The sequence below is a fragment of the Triticum urartu genome, chromosome 2A (genome assembly GCF_056163025.1).
Source record: "Triticum urartu cultivar PI428250 chromosome 2A, HENAU_Tu73, whole genome shotgun sequence".
Lineage (NCBI taxonomy): Eukaryota > Viridiplantae > Streptophyta > Magnoliopsida > Poales > Poaceae > Triticum > Triticum urartu.
The window spans coordinates 223319816-223344971 of NC_141874.1; positions in this window are offsets into that span (position 1 = coordinate 223319816).

Below are 25156 nucleotides of genomic sequence, written 5' to 3' on the forward strand. Positions count from 1 at the left end.
TTGCACTGGGCCTTCGGTTAATAGGTTAGTCCCAAAAATAATATAAAAGTGCATAATAAAGCCCGTTAAACATCCAAAACAGATAATATAATAGCATGGAACAATAAAAAATTATAGATATGTTGGAGGCGTATCAGCCACCAAGATGATGTGCAAAAAAAATTGGCATGTTTGATGAAAGTTTGGACACACACCCCTCACAAACTAGAGCAACTCACTAGAAGGCTCGTGGTTCCGAGAGGGAACAATGCATGTTTGATGACGAATGGGAGATAGCTTCCTCTTACGGCCTTAAATTTTTTTTCTACGTCTAACGTCCACTACTACGTCAAATGACCCCTAGATTTTTTTTGAAAATTCTAGGGGTCATTTGACCTTTTAAAGAAATATAAGTGAATTTATAGCCATTTAATGACCGTAATTTAAATTTGAACTACATCTACATGCAACGCCTAACCAAAACGGTTTGAAAAATCATATCTGTGTACTTGTGTGCGAGTTAATTCCATGTCTAGTAAATTAGAAGGAATTTTCAAATATATTGGTCTCACGACATGGACACATGCATATGTATGCATGGAGTGACATGGCATTTTAATTCCAAAAAATAAAAAAATGATCAGAAAAACATGAAACCTTGATTGATGTAATGTCATGCCACCAAGATGATGTGGTAAAGAAATTGGCATGTTTGACGAAAGTTTGGACACACACCCCTCACAAACCGGAGCAACTCATTAGAAGGCTCGTGGTTTCGAGAGGGAAAAATGCATGTTTGATGATGAACGGAAGATAGCTTCCTCTTACGACCTTCAATTTTTCTACGTCTAACATGCACTACTACAATTGTAATGTGAAATTTTTGAAAATTCTAGGGGTCATTTGACCTTTTAAAGACATTTAACTGAATTTCTAGCCATTTAATGACCATAATCCAAATTTGAACTACATCTACATGCAACGCCTAACCAAATCGGTTTGAAAATCATATATGTGTACTTGTGTGCGAGTTAATTCCATGTGTAGTAATTTGAAGGAATTTTCAAACATATTGGTCTCACGACATGGAGACATGCATACGTATGCATGGAGTGACATGGCATTTTAGTTACAAAAAATAAAAAATGATGAGAAAAACATGAAACCTTGGTTGATGTAATGTCATGTCACCAAGATGATGTGGTAAAGAAATTGGCATGTTTGACGAAAGTTTGGACACACATCCCTCACAAACCAGAGCAACTCACTAGAAGGCTCGTGGTTCCGAGAGGGAACAATGCATGTTTGATGACGAACGGGAGATAGCTTCCTCTTACGGCCTTCAATTTTTTTCTACGTCTAACGTGCACTACTACAACTGTAATGTGAAATTTTTGAAAATTCTAGGGGTCATTTGACCTTTTAAAGACATTTAAGTGAATTTCTAGCCATTTAATGACCGTAATTCAAATTTGAACTACATCTACATGCAACGCCTATCCAAAATGGTTTGAAAAATTATATCTGTGTGCGAGTTAATTCTATGTGCAGTAAATAAGAAGGAATTTTCAAACATATTGGTCTCACGACATGGACACATGCATACGTACGCATGGAGTGTCATGGCATTTTAATTCCAAAAAATAAAAAATTATCAGAAAAACATGAACCCTTGGTTGATGTAATGCCATGCCACCAAGATGATGTGGTAAAGAAATTGGGATGTCGGACGAAAGTTTGGACACACACCCCTCACAAACCGGAGTAACACACTAGAAGGCTCGTGGTTCCGAGAGGGAACAATGCATGTTTGACGACGATAGGGAGATAGCTTCCTCTTACGGATTTCAATTTTTGTCTATGTCTAACGTGCACTACTACAACTGTAATGTTAATTTTTCGAAAATTCTAGGGGTCATTTGACCTTTTAAAGACATTTAAGTGATTTTATAGCCATTTAATGACTGTAATTCAAATCTGAACTACATCTACATGCAACGCCTAACCAAAACGGTTTGAAAAATCATATCTGTGTACTTGTGTGCAAGTTAATTCCATGTGCAGTTAATTAGAAGGAATTTTCAAACATATTGATCTCACGACATGGACACATGCATAGGTATGCATGGAGTGACATGGCATTTTAATTCCAAAAAATTAAAAAATGATCAGAAAAACATGAAACCTTGGTTGATTTAATGTCATGCCACCAAGACGATGTGGTTAAAAAATTGGCCTATTTGATGAAAGTTTGGACACACACCCTAACAAACCGGAGCAACTCACTAGAAGGTTCGTGGTTCCGAGAGGGAACAATGCATGTTTGATGACGAACAGGAGATAGCTTCCTCGTACGGCCTTTAATTTTTTTCTAGGTCTAACGTGCACTAATACAACTGTCATGTGAAGTTTTTGAAAATTTCAGGGGTCATTTGACCTTTTAAAGACATTTAAGCAATTTTCTAGCCATTTAATGACTGTAATTCAAATTTGAACTACATCTACATGCAACGCCTAACCATAACGGTTTGAAAAATCATATTTTTGTGTACTTCTATGCGAGTTAATTCCATGTGCAGTAAATTAGAAGGAATTTTCAAACATATTGGTCTCAAGGCATGGGCACACATGCATGGAGTGCCATGGAATTTTAATTCCAAAAAATAAAAAATGATCAGAAAAACATGAAACCTTGCTAAATTTAATGTCATGCCACCAAGATGATGTGGTAAAAAAATGGACTGTTCGACGAAAGTTTGGACACACACCCCTCACAAACAGGAGCAACTCAATAGAAGGTTTGTGGTTCCGAGAGGGAACAATGCATGTTTGATGAAGAATGGGAGATAGCTTCCTCTTACGGCCTTCAAATTTTTTTCTACATTTAACGTGCACTAATACAATTATCGTGTGAAAATTTGGAAAATTTCAGGGGTCATTTGACCTTTTAAAGACATTTAAGTGATTTTCTAACCATTTAATGACCGTAATTCAAATTTGAATTACATCTACATGCAACGCCTTACCATAACGATTGGAAAAATCATATTTTTGTGTACTTGTGTGCGAGTTAAAAAATCATCGGATGATGTAAATATCTGGAGTTCAAAGAAGAAAATGTAAAGATCTGGCAAGACAACCGACCCCCATACGATTGGCACTCTATCTTGCGGCTCGAGGTTTGGTAGTTGAGTTGCGGGGATCATTAATCAGGCATGGTTCTGCATTAGAAACCGTCAGCTATTATGTCCACATACGGACTTTGGCTATTATGTTCACACACGGATTTTGCTGAGGGAATCGTGTGTAATTCAAATGACAGTACTTGTAAATTCCGATGACCGGCCTGTGTATTGTCCCCGTCGATCAAGATTCTGGCCGCCAATAAATACTACCTTGCTCACATCATCCCGCCTGCATTCTCGTCTACATCCTCCCCTCCCCCCCCTCTCTCAAATCTCTGCCATGGCGCCGCCGATCTGCCCACGCGTCGACGAGGAGTCGCCGCCCCCCGAGGACGCTCACTCGATTTGCAGGGACGAATACCCCTATGCGCCGCCTGACGAAGTTGCGTCGGACCCCCCAACTTTGGATTGGTTTCGGGGCTAGTACAATCTTTGTCTATGGAAGTCGCTGCCACCAGCTGAGAAAGCCAGGCAAGTAGCGTTCAAGAAGGAGATGGCGAAGGAGGAAGCCAAGTACCAGGCGGCCTGTGAAGCCCGTGATGCCGCCTGGAAAAATGAGGTGGGGGAGCTTTGGGGGCGGGCGCGTCATCGTGCTGAGGAGGTGCACGAAGACGGGTAGTTCGCGAGGAAGGTCATAGGCATTGGGTGCCTCGTCGCTGCATGGAGGTGGGACGATAAGCTCCAGCGTGCCACCGACGACGAGCTCTGGTGGGCGCTCAACGAAATGGCAAGATCGGTTGCGCACGTCCTCCAGCAAGAGGTAGATCGATACGTTAAGCACTGCGAGGTGGAGGAGGCGGAGTACTGCCTCCGCACTAGGAAGACGCCGTGTGATACGTCTCCGTTGTATCTATAATTTTTGATTGTTCCATGCCAATACTATACAACTTTCATATAATTTGGCAACTTTTTATACTATTTTCGGGACTAACATATTGATCCAATGCCCAGTGCCAGTTCCTATATGTTGCATGTTTTATGTTTCGCAGAAACCCCATATCAAACGGAATCCAAACGGGGTCAAAATGGACGGAGAATATTTTTGGAATATTTGGAAAATATGGGAAGAAAAATCCACGCGAGACGGTTCCTGAGGGAGGCACGAGGCAGGGGGTGCGCCCTGACCCTCGTGGGCCCCTCGTAAGGCAGTTGCTGCTATTCTTTGGCCGTGAGAAAGCTAATATCCGGATAGAGATCGTGTTAAAATTTCAGCCCAAACGGAGTTACGGATCTCTGGGAATATAAGAAACAGTGAAAGGGGAAATCTGAGAACGCAGAAACAGAGAGAGGCAGAGAGACAGATCCAATCTCGGAGGGGCTCTCGCCCCTCCCACGCCATGTAGACCATGGACCAGAGGGGAAACCCTTCTCCCATCTAGGCAGAAGGTCAAGGAAGAAGAATAAGGAGGGGGGCTCTCACCCCCTCGCTTCCGGTGGCGCCAGAGTGCCACCGGGGGCCATCATCATCACCGCAATCTACACCAACACCTCTGCCATCTTCACCAACATCTCCATCACCTCCCCCCTCTATCTTCAGTGGTCCTCTCAAATGCAACCCACTATATCCTCTACTTGAACATGGTGCTTTATGCTTCATATTATTTTCCAATGATGTGTTGCCATGCTATGATGTCTGAGTAGATTTTCGTTGTCCTATCGGTCTAGTAAAGTAGTCAATTGCTTAGGGACAATTTCGCAACTCCTACCACCACTTTTCCACACTCGCTATACTAACTTTATTTCTTCTTCATCTAAACAGCCCCTAGATTTTATTTACATGCTCTTTATTATCTTGCAAACCTATCCAAAAACACCTACAAAGTACTCCTAGTTTCATACTTGTTCTAGGTAAAGCGAACGTCAAGCATGCATAGAGTTGTATCGGTGGTCAATAGAACTTGAGGGAATATTTGTTCTACCTTTAGCTCCTCCTTGGGTTCGACACTCTTACTTATCAAAAAATGTTGCGATCCCCTATACTTGTGGGTTATCAAGACCTTTTTCTGGCACCGTTGCCGGGGAGTCATAGCGTGGGGTGAATATTCTTGTGTGTGGTTGTTTGCTTTATCACTAAGTAATTCTTATTTGTTGTTCTTAGTTGTTTTCTATCTTTAGTTATGGGTAGGAAACCGCAAAATACCAAAAAAATTAGTTGTGCCTACTGAACCAATGGTTGAAGAACCACTCAAAATCTATCACACTCCTGAAGCTTATTACTTGGACCATCTTCGATCCCTATGTGCTCATGCTGAAACCCCAACTAGCTTAGTTGAGGGTAATTCTTTAGATGAGCATGCTTGTTATGTGCGACACCGCATATTTGAAAAAGGGAAACATTTACTGGATCAAATTCATTGTTTGCAATGCTATGCTTGGAATCCATGTGAAATATATGATATTACTTGTTGTTCTGAAGACCCTAAGAAACACCTTCCCTACCAATGTTTGTTTAGTGATAATGGAATTGTATCTTCTTATGCTAAGGGTGTTTATAATTACTATGATGTTCAACAAACTGAAGAACTTGTTGCTTTTAAGGGTGCTTATGAAATTGCTTCTTTGATTGAAAAGTATGATGCTACTCTTTAGAAATCTGAAAATTTTGCCATACTTGAATATTGTTATGAGAATTATGCTTCTAATGCCTATGTTAAACCATATATCGAGGTCTCCTCCGCTGTCCAAGAAGAGACTAATATTTTGCAGGAGTCTATGGAAGAAGAAATTGATGAAACTGTGAGCTCATTGGATGAAAAAGATGATGAGAAGAGCGAAGAACAAAAGGAGGAAGAGTGGATTAGCTACCCGTGCCCACCTTCTAATGAGAATAACTCTTCAACTCATACATTGTTTAATTTCCCTTCGTGCTTAGCGAAGGATGATTTCTATGATGATTGTTATGATCCCATTGATTCTCTTGAAATATCCCTTTTTGATGATGCTTGCTATGCTTGTGGCCAAGATGCCAATATGAATTATGCTTATGGAGATGAACTTGCTATAGTTCCTTATGTTAAACATGAAATTGTTGCTATTGCACCCACGCATGATAGTCCTATTATCTTTTTGAATTCTCCCGACTACACTATATCGGAGAAGTTTGCACTTATTAAGGATTATATTGATAGGTTGTGTTTTACTATTACACATGATGAGTTTGATTAATATAATATGCATGTGCTTGTTGCTCCTAATTGCAATTATTATGAGAGAGGAACTATATCTCCACATCTCTATGTTTCCAATACGATAAAATTGCAAGAAACTGTTTATACTATGCATTGGCCTTTACTTTGTGTGCATGAGTTGTTCTTTTATGACATGCCGATGCATAGGAAGAGAGTTAGACTTCTTCATTACTTGATATATGTTACTTTGTGCTCACTACTAATTTACAAATCATTGTTAATTAAAATTGGCTTTGATATACCTTGGGATCCGGGTGGATTCATTACTTGAGCACTATATGCCTAGCTTAATGGCTTTAAAGAAAGCACTGCCAGGGAGACAACCCAGAAGTTTAAGAGAGTCATTTATTTCTGATGTGTGCTTTTATATAGTTTAAAAACAAAAAAATAAAGAGGGGAACCCAAAACTTTTCAAAAAGAAAAGTGAAAGTGAGATAGACGAGCATTGTGAAAGTGGGGGACGTCCTTGAACTTTGTCCATGCCCATGGAAACTTTGTGACTATTAATTACAGAAACTTTTCAACAAAAATAAGTATCCCCCTGTACAATTCCATTGTATTATAAAAATAATGTGCCATGGTTTGCCTTTAGGATGTTTACAATGCTTGTTGGTTTGTACGGTGCAGGAAAGAAACTTTGGCTGTAGTGCATGATTTTAAATTTTTTACTGGAACGTCAAATGGTTCTGATTATTTTTGCAATGTCTTTATATACAAATTTTTTATTTTTCCTAATTTTTTCATAATTTTTTAAGTACCATAAGTATGGTGAATGTTCATATTATTACAGACTGTTCTGTCTTAGACAGATTCTGTTTTTGATGCATAGTTTGCTTGTTTTGATGAAACTATCGAATTATATCAGTGGATTAAGCCATGGAAAAATTATACTACAGTAGCTATAATTCAAAAACAAAATATGAATTGGTTTGCAACAGTACTTAGAGTATTGATTTGCTTTATTATACTAACGGATCCTACCGAGTTTTCTGTTGAAGTTTTCTGTGGGTGAAGTGTCCAATGATCGAGAAGGTCTCAATGTGAGGAGAAGAAGGAGAGGTAAGAGCTCAATCTTGGGGATTACCAAGGCACCCCAAGTAAATATTCAAGGATACTCAAGCGTCTATGCTTGGGGATGCCCCAGAAGGCATCCCATCTTTCTTCAACAAGTATCGGTATGTTTTCGGATTCGTTTCATTCATGTGATATGTGCAGATCTTGGAGAATCTTTTGCATTTAGTTTTCATTTTTATTTTATGAACCATGCTGGTATGAGATAGTCCTTGGTTGATTTATAGAATTCTCTATGCACTTCACTTATATCTTTTGAGTATGGCTTTATAGAATGCTTCATGTGCTTCACTTATATCATTTGAAGTTTGGATTGCCTGTTTCTCTTTACATAGAAAACCGCCATTTGTAGAATGCTCTTTTGCTTCACTTATATTTGTTAGAGCGTGTGCATATCTTTTGTAGAAAGAATTAAACTCTCTTGCTTCACTTATATCTATTTAGAGAGATGACAGGAACTGGTCATTCACATGGTTAGTCATGAAATCCTACATAAAACTTGTAGATCACTGAATATGATATGTTTGATTCCTTGCAATAGTTTTGCGATATAAAGATGGTGATATTAGAGTCATGCTAGTGGGTAGTTGTGGATTAGTAGAAATACTTATGTTGAGGTTTGTGATTCCCGTAGCATGCATGTATGGTGAACTGTTATGTAACGAAGTCGGAGCATGATTTATTTATTGATTGTCTTCCTTATGAGTGGCGGTCGGGGATGAGCGATGGTATTTTCCTACCAATCTATCCCCCTAGGGGCATGCGTAGTAGTACTTTGCTTCGAGGGCTAATAAACTTTTGCAATAATTATATGAGTTCTTTATGACTAATGTGAGTCCATGGATTATACGCACTCTCACCCTTCCGTCATTGCTAGCCTCTTCGGTACCGTGCATTGCCCTTTCTCACCTTGAGAGTTGGTGCAAACTTCGCCGGTGCATCCAAACCCTGTAATATGATACGCTTTGTCACACATAAACCACCTTATATCTTCCTCAAAACAGCCACTATACCTACCTATCATGGCATTTCCATAGCCATTCCGAGATATATTTCCATGCAACTTTCATCATCATATACATGACTTGAGCATTTATTGTCATATGGCTTTGCATGATCGTAAGATAGCTAACATGATGTTTTCATGGCTTGTCCATTTTTTGATGTCATTGCTACGCTAGATCATTGCACATTCCGATACACCGCCGGAGTCATTCATAGAAAGTCATACCTTTGTTCTATCATCGAGTTGTAATATTGAGTTGTAAGTAAATAAAAGTGTGATGATCATCATTATTAGAGCATTGTCCCAGTGAGGAATGGATGATGGATACTATGATTCCCCCACAAGTCGGGATGAGACTCCAGACGAAAAAAATAAAAAACAGAAAGGCCAGAAAAAGGAAGGCCCAAAAAAATGAGAGAAAAAGAGAGAAGGGACAATGTTACTATCCTTTTACCACACTTGTGCTTCAAAGTAGCACCATGTTCTTCATATAGAGAGTCTCTTGAGTTATTACTTTCATATACTAGTGGAAATTTTCATTATATAACTTGGCTTGTATATTCCGAGGATGGGCTTCCTCAAATGCCCGAGGTCTTCATGAGCAAGCAAGTTGGATGCACACCCACTTAGTTTCTAGTTTGAGCATTCATACACTTATAGCTCTTAGTGCATCCGTTGCATGGCAATCCCTACTCCTCACATTGACATCAATTAATGGGCATCTCCATAGCCCATTGATTTGCCGTGTCGGTGTGAGACTTTCTCCCTTTTTGCCTTCTCACACAACCTCAATCATCATATTCTATTCCACCCATAGTGCTATGTCAATGGCTCGCACTCATATATTGTGTGAAAGTTGAAAGACTTTGAAGAGGCTAAGTATGAAACAATTGCTTGGCATGCCATCGGGGTTGTGCATGATGAGAGCATTTTGTGTGACGAAAATGAATCATGTTCAAGCTATATGACTTTAGTGCTATATAGTGCTCCACATAACCCCCATCATCATATTCTATTCCACCTATAGTGCTATATCCATGGCTTGCGCTCATGTATTGCGTGAGGGTTGAAAAAGTTGAAGCGTGTTAAAAGGTATAAACCAATTGCTCGGCTTGTCATCGGGGTTGTGCATGATGTGAATATTTTGTGTGGTGAAGATGGAGCATAGTCAGACTATATGATTTTGTAGGGATAACTTTCTTTGGCCATGTTATTTTGAAAAGACATGATTGCTTTATTAGTAGGCTTGAAGTATTATTGTTTTTAATGTCAAATGATAGACTATTTCTTTGAATCACTCGTGTCTTAATATTCATGCCATGATTAGATTACATGATCAAGATTATGCTAGGTAGCATTCCACATCAAAAATTATCTTTTTTATCATTTACCTACTTGAGGACGAGCAGGAATTGAGCTTGGGGATGTTGGTATGTCTCCGTCGTATCTATAATTTTTGATTGTTCCATGCCAATATTATACAACTTTCATATACTTTTGGCAACTTTTTATACTATTTTTGGGACTAACATATTGATCCAGTGCCCAGTGCCAGTTCCTCTTTGTTGCATGTTTTATGTTTCGCAGAAACCCCATATCAAACGGAATCCAAACGGGATAAAAACGGACGGAGAATATTTTTGGAATATTAGGAAAATATGGGAAGAAAAATCCATGCGAGATGTGTCGGATTTCGGGTTCCGGCAGACCCTTGAGGTTCGAACACTGGGGTGCGCGTGGAGATTTAGCCTTCTACCTACCTGCACCCCTCCACCTCGCTAGGATCTAAGCAATGGAAAGAACAACACGAATGACACAGGGTTTATACTGGTTCGGGCCACCGTTGTGGTGTAATACCCTACTCCAGTGTGTGGTGTGGTGGATTGCCTCTTGGGCTGGCGATGATGAACAATACAAGGAAGAACAGCCTCGCGAGGGTCTGCTCTTGGCTGTGGCGATGAACTGCTAGGAGGAGTTCAGTCACCCTTCTCTTTATCTCTCTCGTCTCTTTTTCTCGTCCTTCGTCCCCCGCCCCCCTTGTTCTGTGGGTGGTTGGTCCTATTTATAGAGGCCCTGGTCCTCTTCCCAAATATCAAGCGGGACGGGAGCCAACAATGGCGGGCTAATTTGAAGGGGGGGCAACTAGTACTAGCTATCCTGACAAAAGTAGTCTTCGCCTGCACAGAGCTCTGGTGGTGATGCCGTCTTGGGCTCCACAATGACCTCCGTCTTGCAGTCCTCTTGGTCTTGGTCTTGTTGCACCGAAATGGCAACCTGATGCCTCGGTACTCCACGGCTGCGCTTGCTCCCTTTGCACCAAAGAGGGAAGGAGGACGCTGCGCGGGCTGGCACCCGCCTGGCGCCCTTGGTCGTCATGGCTTGCGTCACGGGCACCTCGTGAGGTACCCCGCCTTGATTTCTCCGCCTCCTCGCGAGCTAGCCTGATGAGGCCGTGCCTAAGGAAGCTCCGCGTCGTTCGCCCTGTGAGGCTTGGCCCCTCGCGAGGGTCTTGGGTCTGTGTTGGGGAAGATGGGCATGCTGGGCCCCCCTTTGAGCCATGCCGTAGGCCGCAGGCAGGTAAGTCTGGGGACCCCTATTCCCAGAACGCCGATAGTAGCCCCCGGGCCCAAGGCGCGCCCGGACTTGGCCGTGCTGGGAGGCGGAAGGGAAAGAGCGAAGCGTCGCGGGCCCTAACAGCCTACAGCCTTGGACGCCGCGTGGCGGTTGATTGGGCGTGGGCGCCTCCACTTCCCCACGGCGCCTCGGCAACTGCACGGATTGGACAAGTACCTACATGCAAAGCGGGTCATGATTACCTGTGATCATCGAGGTCGACGGTTTGGCCTTCGCCAGCTATAAGTACGGAACGGCGCGCGCCCTTCCAGTTCATCCCCCCTTGTTTCTCCTTCTTCCCGGTCCTTGCTCCGTCTTGCTGCGATGGCTCCGATCCGTCGGTTCTTGACGGCAGAGAAGGGAAAGGCTCCCCGAGAGGAACCTGACCCGCTCCCGCCGAAGAAACGACTCGTCCCCCGTGGCCCGGACGAGGGGGCCCATTAGGTGGTGCCGAGGCCTTGGTGCGTGCGGGCACCGCTGGGGTTCCCGCTTCCCTTGTATGCCCACATCGAGGGCCCTAAAGGAGCTGATGCTGATCGCCACGGGCGGCGCCGCTGTCGGCGTCGACGGGTCACGAAGGTGTGGGTCGTCCCCCCTGGGGTCCACACCGAGGGCTCCTCCCGAGAGCTCGTGCTCCATGGCGCCATGCCTCCTCAGTCTTGGATCTGCCTTCCTCCCTTCTTCGCTTCCATCGTCCCGCAGGGGGAGCCCCTGGAGCTTTGGCTGCAGCACCCTCGTGACCGAGGCAGAGGTCGCGGTCGTTGCCCCGGGCGAGGTCTTCATGACTCGAGGCTAGAGCGAAATCGCCCGGGTTTGAAGGACAAGAGGCGCCTTCACGATCCACTTGGAGTACGACGGTGCTTCGTTGATGTTCTTCAAGGTCTTCGATGCGAACGGGCGCCGGCTGGAGTGCTGTCCCGGGAGAGGTGGCCGGGACCCTGCTGCGGCGAGGACTGGGCCTGCCGACCGCTCCCTTGGCGGCTCCTCAGGTGGTGGAGGCGTCGGAGGTTCCAGCGACTCCGGCGAGCTCTTCGCGACTCCGGAGACGAGTGACGACAGCTACGAGGCCCCGTGCTGGCGCTGCTCCTGGAGTAGGGCGGGCTCGTCAGGCCGCCGCCGACTCTGATCTGGATGGGGTTGGCGCCGGTGCTTGACGGCCCACTGTTGATGATGGCGTCTTCTGCAGGGGCGTGCGTAGTTAGTGTCCCTTTAGGATCTGTTCCCTGTGAGGAATCAAAGACACGTCCCGTGGGGGCTTGTAAGGTGCCTGTGATCCTGTTTTGTTAAACAACCCTTGTCGTAGAACTGTGCGAGTTGCTCATTCCGTCTAGCTCTGTCCTATCTTTCGAACCTCACGAGGGCTTGGTGCTCTACGCCGACAGGTCCCAGTCCCAAGGCGGCTTCAGCCGTCGCTGGTATGCCAGGTCGCGACGCCGTGGTCAAGGCCAGGAGGTGAGCGACCCAGAGTCCGGTAAGAGCCCCTGAGTCGCGATGCTCAGGAGGTCCCCTTTGGCGCCCAAGCAGCCGTCCTTCGGTGAGAAAGGAGAGCGGCGTCGTTAACACGGGATTGCATTAGGTGCGGGGGTGGTGCCACGATAGCTGGTGCTTCCAGGTGGTGACTTATCTCGAGAATCAGGGGTCGCTCTCTGGCGTGTCGCCGGGTCCGTGCATCGGCAGGTGCGAGGTTGCTCGGCGAGGTCCTCGCGTGTCCCTCCCCTCTCGCCTTTGCTCCCCTTTCTGCTCTACGACCTCGGGTCCCGGCCCTCGAGCAAGTCTCAGCCGTCGCTGGTATGCCAGGTCGCGATGCCATGGACAAGGCCAGAGGGTGAGGGCTGGAGAGCCCGTAGGAGCCCCGAGTCACGATGCTCAGGCACCCCCCCTTTAACGTGCAAGCGGTTCACGCGGATGAGAGCGAAGGAGACACCGCAAGAGCCTCGCTTGATGCAGCTCCTTCAGGAGATCCTGTAGACCCATCATAGAAAAAACGAGGGGTTGCCATGACAATTGACAGTCAGCTGTTGGTTGCTTCCGAAGGGTATGAGGCACTAAAGGCTTGCCGAGGTGGCGCCATGTGGGGCTGCCGCGGCCAGAGCTCAGCCATTCAGGTGTGTCGGTGTTGCAGGGACGGACCCATGCGCAAGAGTCATGTTGTTTGAGAGCAGTTCCGTCAGTTGGCGTCAGTTGAGCAGGCAGCTAGGTCAAACACATTAGCCGCGAAGGAGTGGATTCATTCAAATAGATGCTGGGAAGGCAGACATCGCTGGGTCTGGCCCGAGCGACTTGGGGATCGTGCAGCCCGAGGGGCGCCCCCAACAAGGTAAGCTAACAACATGAAATTAAAGGGATACATGCCACAGGGACGGACCCACGCGGCCTGGGAATAATGCAGCCCTGGGGGGCGCTCCCAGCTGGAAGTAAAACTTGAAAGATGTCACCTGATGACATTGAGGACGAAGGGGTGTTGGTGCAGCAGACTCAGTGGGCTACGGAAGCCGATCCTCACGAGCCCCCAGACCCAGGGGCCTCAGGAGGCTCCGGGGGCGCTGGTGGCTCCCTGCGGGCCATCTCCATCTCCGCCAAGGCTGCGGAACGCCTGGCCTCTTGTGCCTCCATGATGCCCCTCATGAGGCGCTGATGCATGACAGCCGCGTTCGGAAGCCGTAAGGCATGCGAACGCAGCTGCGGGTGGACCTCCGCAGCGCCCCACTCGCGAGGGCCAGAGGCGCTCCAGAGAGGCGACTCGGTTGAGCCCTGGTATGTCGATGCAGATGCGCAGCGCACCATCCTCGCCTGGATGGGGGGCCACTGCTGGTAGACGGCGGCCGCCTTTCATGACCCTTGACTCCTGTAGCTCCTGAATGGCCTCGCTGACAAACTCCTGAGGGTCAGGCTCTCCTTGCCTTACTCCTTCTTGAGGGAAACGTGCTTCGAAGCACGCCTCCATGTGGTGCCCAAACGCCTCCCTCGTGACCCTAGCCAGGTCGGTGGCCCTCCAGGGGAGAGCCCCCGAGCCCTGCCTAAGGAGGGCGCCGGGCGTGCTTTCCAATGCGACGGAAGGAGGTTCACCCTGGGCAGGCACGGGCCCAGAGGGGCCTGCCTCCTGAGGGCTGGGCCAGACAATGTCTTCTTCTTCTTGGGGGCGGTCTCCGGAAGCCTCCTGCTTCCGCGATCCGGGTCTTCCAGTGACGTTCAGGCTCGTTCCAGGGAACACACCGCGTCCTTCTCTTCACAGGGCACCGTGATGACTCGGCCACTTCCTGGCATCTTGAGGACGTTGTAGCCGTGGTGAGTTATGGCCATGAACTTGGCCAGCGCCGGGTACCCAAGGATGGTGTTGTACGGCAGGAAAATGTGAGCGACGTCGAAGTGGATGTGCTCGGTGCGGTAGTTGTCGCGTGCCCCGAAGGTGACAGGGAGGCGGACCTGCCCAATCGGGACCGTGGAGCCGTCGGTTATTCCAGAGAAGGGCTTGGTTGGCTGAAGCTGGCTGTAGGGCACTTGGAGATTGTTGAATGTTTCCACGGACAGGACGTTGAGCCCTGCCCCGCCATCGATGAGGGTCCTGGTGACCACCACGTTGCTGATGATTGGGGAACAAAGCATCGGGAGGACTCCGGCTGTAGCCGCACACTTGAGCTGATCTGCTGAGCTGAACGTGATGGTGCACGCCGACCGCCTGGGAGGGCGCGTGGCTTCAAGCCTGGGGAGGACTGCATTCACCCCGCGGGCGAACTGCTTGAAGATGCGTTGAGACGCTGGGGCCTGAGCCCTGCCCAGGATGCAAGCGATCGCGCGCGGCTCCTGGAAGCCCCTAGCCCCCTCGTCTTGGTCGCGGTCCTCGTTTCTCCTTGGTTGCGGCGGTAGTGGAGGGAGGCCTGCGTTGCCATGCGGGCGATCCTTGCAAGGCTGATCCCTCCAGTCTCCCTCGCGAGGCGGGTCTTGCCAGCGATCCTCGTGAGGTTGATCGCACCACCCTTGGCGCGGGCCATGGTCTTCCCAGCATCCTGAGTTCCTTCCTCCTCCTCGACCGTAGCCCCGGTCACCGCGGTCGGGGCGATGGCAGATCCTTCCTTCTCGCACGGCTCGGAGCTCTTGACATTCGTTGGTGTTGTGGGTGTGGAGGTCGTGGTACACACAGTACCGGCTGCCCTTGGAAGGTTCAGGCTGATCTCTTCCCCGCTTAGTGTCCGGTTCTGCCGCAAGCACGGCAGCCCTGTTGCGCTTCACGTCTTTGGCCTTGGGCTTCTTCTCTTCTGGGTCTGCGGCAGGCAGCTCGAGGAGGGAGAGACGCCCTTCCTCTGCCCTGGCGCACTTGGTCGCCAAGTTGAACAGCTCCAAGGAAGTGCACAGGTCTTCATGCATCGCCAGCTCCTCATTCATCTTGACGTCGCGCACGCCGTCGGAGAAGGCTGAGATGATGGCCTCCTCAGTCACCTTGGGAATCTTGAGGCGTGAGTTGTTGAAGCGCTGGATGTACTTCTGCAGGGTCTTCCCGGGTTGTTGATTGATGCGGCGCATGTCTCTCACGGCGGGTGGCCGGTCGCGAGTACCTTGGAAGTTGGCGATGAAGCGGGTTCGCATCTCGTCCCAGGAGGAGATCGTGCCTGGAGCCAGGTTCAGGAGCCAGGTGCGAGCCCCGTCCTTGAGCGCCATGGGAAACCAGTTCGCCATGACCTTCTCATCTCCGTTGGAAGCTTCGATGCCCAGCTCGTAGAGCTGGAGGAACTCCGCAGGGTCAGCCGTGTCGTCGTAACAAGGAGGCAGGTCCGGCTTGAACTTGCCGGGCCACGCGACGCTGTGTAGCTCGGCGGTGAAGGCACGGCAGCCTGCTGTGGCCACGGGAGGCCTTGGGTGACGGAGAGCTTGGTCTTGCATGTCCCCACGCGCTGCAGCTGGGTCTTGACGTGCGGGAGCAGGAGCATGGTCGCGACGTGCTGGAGCAGGGAGCGCCCGGGCAGCTTCTTGCGGGCGAGGGACTTCTTGGCAGCTCTGCTCTTGCCGCGCTGGCACCTGACGGAGCGGGTTCCACCCAGGGGCCGCGCGCCTTGGAGCCATGGCGCCTTCTTGTGGAGGAGGCGGCCTGGGCGCCGCCGGAGCTTCGTCGCCCGCGCGGGGCGGGTTGCGGTGCAGCGGAGCGGACGGCGCAGGAGAGCCCCCTGCGGCTCGGACGAGCTCGGCGACGCGGTCGAGACATTCTTCGTAGACGTCGTCGACGGGACGGTAGCGCAGGAGCTCGTTTGCCACGATGAGCGCAGCTCGAGCCTCCATGGGTGCGCGGAGCGCGCGGGACGAAGAACCAGCTGGGGTGAGCGAGGGAGTAGTGGTGCGGCCGTCTTGCTGCCCGGACGGATGCTGAGACGATGCTTGCTGCTCGTCCCCCGCCGGGCCGGTGGCGGCATTGAAGGCAGGTGACGGGGAACGGCGAGGACGCCCACCGACAGGAGCCGTCTGGGCGACGCGGGAAGCGAGAGCGGCCCGGCGCTCGGCGCGGGCCCGACGAGCGTCAGACATGGGCGCGATGGTCGGAGGAGAACGGGGCGGTGGAAGACGAATTCCAGCGCACCCCTACCTGGCGTGCCAAATGTCAGATTTCGGGTTCCGGCAGACCCTTGAGGTTCAAACACTGGGGTGCATGCGGAGATTTCGCTTTCTACCTACCTGCACCCCTCCGCCTCGCTAAGATCTAAGCAATGGAAAGAACAACACGAATGACACAGGGTTTATACTGGTTCGGGCCACCGTTGTGGTGTAATACCCTACTCAAGTGTGTGCTGTGGTGGATTGCCTATTGGGCTGGCGATGATGAACAATACAAGGAAGAACAGCCTCGCGAGGGTCTGCTCTTCGCTGGGGCGATGAACTGCTTGGAGGAGTTCAGTCACCCTTCTCTTTCTCTCTCTCTTCTCTTTTTCTCGTCCTTCGTCCCCCGTCCCCTTGTTCTGTGGGTGGTTGGTCCTATTTATAGAGGCCCTGGTCCTCTTCCCAAATATCGAGCAGGAAGGGAGCCAACAATGGCGGGTTAATTTGAAGCAGGACAACTAGTACTAGCTATCCTGACAAAAGTAGTCTCCGCCTACACAAAGCTCTGGTGGTGACGCCGTCTTGGGCTCCACAATGACCTCCGTCTTGCAGTCCTCCTGGTCTTGGTCTTGTTGCACCGAAATGGCAACCTGATGCCTTGGTACTCCACGGCTGCGCTTGCTCCCTTTGCACCAAAGAGGGAAGGAGGATGCTGCGCGGGCTGGCACCCGCCTGGCGCCCTTGGTCGTCATGGCTTGCGTCACGGGCACCTCGTGAGGTACCCCGCCTTGATTTCCCCGCCTCCTCGCAAGCCAACCTAATGAGGCCATGCCTGAGGAAGCTCCGCGTCATCCGCCCCGCGAGGCTTGGCCCCTCGTGAGGGTCTTGGGTCTGTGTTGGTGAAGATGGGCCGTGTTGGGCCCCCCTTTGAGCCACACCGCAGGCCACAGGCAGGCAAGTCTGGGGACCCCCGTTCCCAGAATGCCGACAAGATGGTTCCCAAGGGAGGCACGAGGCAGGGGGGCACGCCCCACCCCCCTGGGCACGCCCCTGACCCTCATGATGCCTTGGTACTCCACCACTTTTCCACACTCGCTATACTAACTTTATTGCTTCTTCATCTAAATAGCCCATAGCTTTTATTTACGTGCTCTTTATTATCTGGCAAACCTATCCAAAAACACCTACAAAGTACTCCTAGTTTCATACTTGTTCTAGGTAAAGCAAATGTCAAGCGTGCGTAGAGTTGTATCGGTGGTCAATAGAACTTGAGGGAATATTTGTTGTAGCTTTAGCTCCTCATTGGGTTCGACACTCTTACTTATCGAAAACTGTTGCGATCCCCTATACTTGTGGGTTATCACCATGCACTAGGGAGCTGTTGGCGAGGGGCTGCCAGAATACTGGCCCTAGGAGGGATTATTAGCTTTCTATTGTTCGTTTTCAATTTTATGCATTGTACCTAGTAGTTAAGTATCATCACGTATATGTGATGATATGTATATATATATATACATTCTGTGATGAACTAATAACCAATTAATATATATATATATATTATGAGTTTCATTTTCTACCTGTTTTTGTATACTAATTTGAATCTAGCTGTTATCATCCACATATACAGAATGGAAAGCGTATATACACACATTGAAACAGAACATATAAGAATGGAAAACAGAGTACACACATTGAAACAGAGCAATAAACAAAGCCATACAATGACTGCTGTGAATACATAGCTATCCACGTCAAAATGACTTTTCAAAATAAAACACGTCCATGAGACCATGACCAGCAGCCCTTGCCTACGGTAGCTCTTGGCTCTGCCTGAACTTGTGCCGGTGTTCATCCAAGCGGTCGACATGCTCGCAGTACATCTGGAGGGCGATCTCGAGCTCCAAGTTGGCTATTTCATCGGAGATCACCAGCTCGAGGATGCGACGGCCATGTTCCTCTACTGCGCCCAGGTGGACACCTGGGCCAAGGAGGCGGTCGAGCCTACGAACCAGCGCGTTGGCATCCAGTGGCCACGGACAAGGCGAACGGCGGCACCCATGCGAATGGCACGACGGGCGTCCGGTGCAAGTACAGCGCGACCGGCCTCTGGTGCAAGTACGACGCTGAGGGCCTCTGCCCACTCCTGTCGAGGAATGGGGGTACTGACCGGATGTGTACCCAGCTGCGACATCGTGTTGATAGTAGGCAAGCGTCGATGGATCCGCTCTTGCTGTGCGGCACGCTGCGCCTCTCACTCTGTGGCGCTCCAACGGTCTCGCCATGCGGCAAGCCGCAGCCTATCGGCGCGAACGCGCCTAGCTTGCCCTTTGGGCGCGCCATCGATCATCAACCTGTCGGCGCTAACATGCCTATCCTGATCCACGGTGCTCAAGCGCCATGCGCCAAAGGTCTGCTCAACCCTGGCGATGACGCACATCATGGCGTCGTCCATCGCGTTGCTAGGGAGCGCCTCGGCCTCGACGGGCCGTGGCGCCTGCTCGTTTTCCTTGTCGACGAGGTTGATGGCATAGGTAGCGCTTTGGTGGGTTGGCATGCTTGGAAAAAGTGGATGTGCTACAGGCTGCGCTTGTCACCTCCATGCGTCGCGCACCGCCTATGCGCAATATCGCTGGGTGGCGGGAAACAGGTGAGGAAATGGCGGGAAACGGTGGCGTGTTCATAGACACCATCAATTATTGGAAACTTAGCATAGATGGTACATCGATCTAGCAAAAGAAGAAGATAATGATCAGATGAACTGGGACCACACTAGGGAACCGTTTCTGTTATTATCGGTATTCGCACACATATCTGATTACAGACATGTTTGCCGCGTATCACACACATCTTTTTTATTGAACCGTTTCTGTTTTATTGTCTCAACGCAAATAGTTCATCTGAGTGAATGACATGTCGTATATCGCACACACCTTCGTCTGGCTGCCCATTTATTTTGTGTTGCCTAATCACAAACAGTTCATCCGAGTGAACCATATGTTGTATATCGCACACACCTTCATCTGACTGCCCATTTTTTTGTGTTGCGTAATCAAAAATAGTTCATCCGAGTGAACCATATGTTGTACATCACACACACCTTCATCTGGCTGCCCGTTTCTTTTGTTCCTCCTCATCGCAAATAGTTAATTGAGCTGAACCGTATTCACTGTATCGCACACGCAACTAAAATCTAAACCGTGTTTGATGCATCCTCCATCGCAAATGTTTTGCACCTTTTTGACGGTTTTTTACACCACTGTTTGCGATTATGGCATCGCAGACAGTTTCGTCGAAGTGTCTCTGATCGTAGTGTCGCGTTAGCAGCAACCTGCAGTAGTGAATCTGATCCTTTTCATGGTTATGAAACTGAAATTGTTGTGGCACATCTTACTAAGTTGAATGACATAGCCACTCTTTTTGCTCATGATGAGAAAATTCACTATTATTATATCCTCAAATTATTTCCTTACGTTCTCATTAAAGGGTGATGCTCAAGCTTGGTACAATACTCTTGCTCATGGTTGTGTGCGTAGTCCCCAGGATATGATTTATTACTTCTTTGAAAAATATTTCCCTGCTCATAAGAAACAAGCTGCCTTGCAGAAAATATTTAACTTTGCGCAAATTGAAGAAGAGAGTCTCCCACAAGCTTGGGGGAGGCTTCTCCAATTGATTAATGCTTTGCTTGATCATCCTCTTAAGAAAAATGAAATACTTGATATCGTCTACAATGGACTAACCAATGCTTCTAGGGATTTCCTAGATACTTGTGCTGGTTGTGTTTTCAGGGAACGAACTATTGGGCAAGCTGAAGAATTATTGAATAACATATTGAAAAATTATGGTGATTGGACTCTTCTTGAACCACCGCTTAAACCCACTCCGAAGAAGAGGGGTATTTTATATCTCAGTCCTGAAGATATGTAAGAGGGAAAGAGATCTATGAAGGAAAAATGTATTAAAGCTGAGGATGTTAAAATTTTGCCTCCTATTGAAGAAATACATGGGCTTGATACACCACCATCACCTAAGGTGGTAGAGGTAAGTTCTATAATGAAATTCAATGATAATGATAATCCTCACAAAATGCACCCTAGCCAATGCCTTTATGAGTTTGAGAATCATATTAGAAAGCAAGATCACTTCAATGCAAATGTTATGAAACAATTGAAATACAATTATGATGATTGCTCGCTTGAGTGACTTGTTATTTAGAATCTCAACTGATGTTAGAGGTGTGGGAAAGCATGCTTCTATGGTTCAAACTCAATTAGAACAAGTTGCTAAATCTCAAAGAGAATTGCTTGATGAAATAAATAATAATATCAATGATCATGCTGTTAGAGTAATGACTAGAGGAGGTAGAATGACTCAGGAACCACTTTATCCAGAGGGACACTCAAAAAGAATTGAACAAGACTCTCAAAGAGTTAACACTGATGCATGTAGTCCTTCTAAAAAGAAATAGAAGAAGAAAAATGATAGGACTTTGCATGCCTCTAGTGAACCTGAAGTAGAAAAACCTCCTGATAATGATAATGAAGTTTCTATCTCTGATGCTGAAACTCAACCTGGTAGTGAACACTCACATTCTGATAATGAAAAACAGAATGATGAGGTTCATGAAAACACTCAAACAAATAATAAATAACCATACAATGATGTTTAGATAGAACCTGCAGTTGATCTTGATAACCCACAACCCAAGAATGAAAGATATGATAAAAGAGACTTTGTTGCTAGAACACATGGTAAGAAAAGAGAACCATGGGTTCAAAAACCTATGCCCTTTCCACCTAAGTCAACTAAAAATAAAGATGTTGATGAATTTGAACGCTTTGTTGAGATGCTGAGGCCAATCTTTTTGCGTACTTGCTTGACTGATATCTTAAAAATGCCTCCTTATGCAAAGTATATGAAGGACATCATCACCAATAAGAGAAAAATACCGAAAGATGAAATATCCACCATGCTTGCTAATTATACTTTTAAAGATGGAGTACCTAAGAAGCTTGGAGATCTGGGAATACCAACTATACCTTGCTCCATCAAAAGAAATTATGTGAAAACTGCTTTATGTGATTTGGGAGTTGGTGTTAGTGTTATGCCTTGCTCTTTATATAAAAGACTTGATTTGAATAAAATCACACCTACTGAAATATCTTTGCAAATGGCTGACAAATCTACTGCCATACATATTAGTATTTTTGAGGATGTGCCCGTTGTTGTTGCTAATGTTACTATTTTGACCGATTTTGTTATACTTGAGATGCCCGAGGACGACAACATATCGATTATCCTTGGTAGACCCTTCTTGAATACTGCAGGGGGCTGTTATTGATTGCAATAAAAGCAAGGTCACCTTTCATATCAACGGTAATTAGCATACAGTGCACTATCTAAAGAAACAATTCTAAGTGAATGGTACTAATGTTATTGAAAAATCCCCGACAATCACTAGTGGAAGTTTTCAACTACCTCTACATACTATTAAAAAGAAATATGAAGTGCTTATTGTTGGGGACATTCATATCCCCGTTGAGGTAACTTAGTGACTTACGAAGGTTCTTCGGTTTCATGCTAATCGAAAGTGGTTGTTAATAAGACTTGATCAACCTTATTGATAGATCATTTTTAGAGGCATGGAGTTGAGGAATTTAGTAGGCACTACCTTCTGTCCCTACCTTTTGTTTTGTTTTTTTATTAGTTAAATAAAATAAAATGCCATGTTTTGTCTATTTTCTGAGTTTCCCATGGAATAAAAAATGACCCAAAAATAGAAGTTCTCAGAATGCTCTGAAAATTTAATACATTTTTTTTCTGAATATTTATGAATTTTTTGTGCAAATAACATCAGAGGGAGGTGCATCAGGTGGGCACAACCCACCTGGGCGTGCCAGTATCCCTAGGCGCGCCCCGGTGGGTTATGGTCCCCATGTGGCACCTCTCACTTATCTCTTCATACGACATCATCACCTACCTCCAGAAAAAATAAACTTTGATCCCTCTCTCTCTCATGTTCTTTCTCTCAAACCCGTGGATTACGATCTCTTTGCTCGAAGCTCCATTTCCGAAACTATTTCAAGGGATTGTTGCTTGGTATGTGACTCCTCTATTTGTCCAATTAGTTTTTGCTTTAGTGGTTTATATTTTGAATAATAAGCTACTCTTGGTGCTGTTGTAGATGAGCTTGCATGTTGAATACTTAGAGTTTTAAGTAGTTTGAATGCTTGCTATGGCCTCTATGCATCCCTATGAGTAGTTGCGATCAATCTTGTAAAGTTTTGTTGATAAATTTTTGTCACCCAAATTTTTTTCAGAAAATTGTACGGAATATGATAAACCTTTTTGGAAGGAGTTCTTCGAGGAGGAGATTCTCGAGGGCATCTTCTAGTGACAACTCTGCTTGTCTGTCTTATGTTGAACCAAGTGAAAGTTCCATACGAGATGTCACCACCAAAACATGCCTATTGCCATGCGATGATTATATGGTGAGTGTGGGCATTAAGGAGGAATTTGAGAAATATGTTCACAATGTCGATCTCGGTCTCTACATTTCAGATAAGTGCAATCAACACCACACTCTCACTGATTCATTTGTCAAAGGATTTAAATTCCATCCCCGTGAGTCTAGGGTGTCATTTCAAACTATATGAAAATCATTTTACCATATCACTAGAGAGATTTGCTCAAAATTGCAAAATCCCATCCCGGGGTTCGCTAGACGAACCACCAAGGTCTGAGTTTCAAGCGTTCTTGACTAGTCTTTGCTACAGTGAGACTAGGGGAGTGACGCAAGGTAGATTAAAGAGCATTCATTTTCCCGCAATTCAGTACTTTGCATTATTCAATGGAAAATGTATTGTAGGCAAATAATATTGTATTACACTTTGTGCTCAAGACTTGAGCCTCATACGCACCGCTCTCACCAGTGATAGAAGTTATAATCTTGGAGCGATTGTTGCATGCATATTGCAACACAACGCTAATAGTGGTTATTTTTATGGTGGAATTTATGCCACACGCTTAGCAAGAGAGCTGGGTGTTGCACCTTTACCCTATGACCCTATTTTACTCACGCGGTATTTAGACTTTGATGCTATGAAATGCCATAAGATCCTTAAAGGTGAACCCCATAATTTCACCCATAAATTGTTGTTTAATCAAGATTCCGTTGTGCACACATATTTGCCTGCTCCTGCTCTCTTTGATTACCAAAACAGGGGAAGATGGTTTGTTCTTGAGCGCGATGCCCGAGCTCACAACTCGGCGGTTCCAGCCACACGGCAGGCTGAGGCATCTGCACCGAGAGCCTCCGTGAGCTACCACCCTGATTACTATACAGGCTACAGATTGATTACCAAGTTAGGCCAAGAGCCTAAGCTTGGGGGAGTACGTATTTCCACCGACATTACATTCATGCTCACACATTTCATTTGTCGGTGTACACACTTTTTCATTGTATTATCCATGTTAAATTTATTTTCTCGCTTTGTTCTTGTGTGTTTGAAAAACTTTGAGAAAATCCAAAAATATTTCCTGCTTCTTTTTTATTTTTCTTTCTAGAGTAGTTAGATGTAGCACTAAAAAGAAAACCCCAAAAGATTTCCTTGTTCTTCTTTTGCTTGTTGGGAGCTTTCCCGTATAAATAGTTTTTCTCGTTTTTGCTTTTCCCTTTTATTAGCTTGTTCAAGAAAACCAAAAAACTCCAAAAATATTTCAGTGTGTTTCTCTGAATTTCTTTTGTTCTTATTGAGTCGTACCGAGGAGAAGACCACGATGAAAATGTTGAGTGGCTCTCATATGCACTATTGTTGATCTAACGAAGAGCCCATTTTACCTTGTCTTCTCCTGTGGAGTAAAATGTTTGCAGATCCAGCTTAGTCCATGGCACACTTGTACTATTATTATTTTCATATTGTTCGGTCGGGCAAGTGAAAGGAAATAATGACGATATTTGATGAACTGTCTGTGGCAGAGAGAAATGCGTATGAACTCAACTTGCGCTGTTTTTGTAAATATGTTTAACCTAGTATCCATGATTTAGCCCATTATGATTAAACATGTTTGCAATGAAAATTAGAGATTATAGTTTCTCATGCCATGCATAAGTAGCTAGGAGTGGATAATGATTTATCTTGGATGTCAACATTGCGTTAAAATGATGGTGATGTAGTATGATGATATGATATCCTCCTCTGAATATTCGAGTGGCTTGACTTGGCACATGTTCATGCATGTAGTTGAGTCAAAACCAACATAGCCTTTATGATATTTATGTTCATAGTGCTCGTATCCTACTCATGCTAGTGTCCAATGTTACTTATGCATAATGCATGTTCATGACCATTGTTGCTCTCGAGTCTACCATACCTACCTATATGCGGTATTACCCTACCGTCCTAAGTAAATTTGCATGTGACATCTCTAAAAACTTCAAATAAATATCCTTTTGTGTACCTGGATCATCCATGGAGCGACAGGAGGGACTCGGTATCTTCCATGCTAAGCGGGTTATTCTCGGGATGAGTGTTTATTCACTCGCCATTGCACGAGAAAATGGTGGTAATAGGGATTCCCAGTCCCAAACTGCA